Source organism: Myodes glareolus, chromosome 16 (genome assembly GCF_982192425.1).
Source record: "Myodes glareolus chromosome 16, mMyoGla1.1, whole genome shotgun sequence".
Lineage (NCBI taxonomy): Eukaryota > Metazoa > Chordata > Mammalia > Rodentia > Cricetidae > Myodes > Myodes glareolus.
This window is the reverse complement of record NC_142041.1, coordinates 8,553,675-8,554,813: the sequence shown is the minus strand read 5'-3', so window position 1 is coordinate 8,554,813 and position 1,139 is coordinate 8,553,675. Positions and strand designations below refer to the sequence as shown.

Genomic DNA, 1,139 nt, shown 5'->3' with positions numbered 1-1,139 from the left:
TGAAGCTCAGTGGAGTCATCAAGTCCCCCCAAAGTCTTCTTTACCTATTTCTAAAGGCATTTCTTGTAGGCGTTCAAGAAGAAAATGAAAAACCCAAAGTCTGAGTTTCAGTTAGAGATATAAGGCCGACAGTCGCTCCCTTCAGCTGTGGTGAATGTAGTCACTAAGCTCACTTCAGCTATAGCGCTTTCAAATGGAGCAGAGACGTTCATTCAGGTAATGTTAATATGCATCAGAAATGAAAAACTAGACATTGGTCATATCTATATAATTACTTTTGAAAAATTCATTGAGTCTTTTCAAGACAGGGGAATCAATTAGTGACTAGTAAGTTACTTTCAAAAGGAAAATCTGCCCACAGTTCTGTGCAAAATTATTATTAGAAAATGTGTCTCTGCACAGTGAATACGTTCTTAGCTCAAAATAAGACATTTGTTCAGAAAGAAAAATTGAAATCACCTATTGGGTACAGTGATGTGTGCCTGTAGCTAGCTACTGGAGAGGCTGAAGTGGTGTAGCTGCTTGATCCGGGGAGTTCGAGACCAGCTTGAACAACATAGTGAGACTTCATCTTTTACAAAAAGAGCACAAAACTTTCCAGACTTTTGAGTCACATACAGTGTTCCAATTTGAAACTTGCCGTTAAAACTAGAAGGTATTTGCACACACACACACACACACACACACACACACACACACACACACGTTTTAATTTTGAACACAGCAGAGTTTTGACCTCTCGATGTTTCAAGTAAGTAACACAAAATGAAAACTAAGCTCGGAGTCTCCTTCGAGATTTCTTCTTTAGCAAGAAAATCAAGATGAGCTGCTCTCTTCATCAGCACATGGACTAAAACAGAAACAACACAGGGAAGATCAGCATGGCCCCCGTGCAAGGATGACGTGAAATCTGTGAAGCATCTCATGTTTCAAATGAATAAATGAAACCCTAAATCTGAATCTAAAGCTGTGCGGGATGAAGCAATGAGAATTTAGTCTCCCAGGGAGCAGAATGAATGCGAGCTGTTTCCACGGATCTGAATCCGGGGTGCGGCAAAGAGAACCCCTGTCGCGTTCCGCTAACGGGGTTTCCCTTCTGCAGCCGCAGGGTTACCCTGGTCTTTTCTGAGGCAGCTCGG

General features: G+C 41.8%; 1 non-coding gene across 1 annotated transcript; it reads left to right on the top strand.

The window, feature by feature from the left end:
- Nucleotides 1-826: 826 nt before the first annotated feature.
- On the top strand, nt 827-932 carry LOC125391439 (U6 spliceosomal RNA). Its single transcript, XR_007229128.2, has one exon. It is a non-coding gene; the product is annotated as a U6 spliceosomal RNA (small nuclear RNA).
- Nucleotides 933-1,139: the final 207 nt, after the last annotated feature.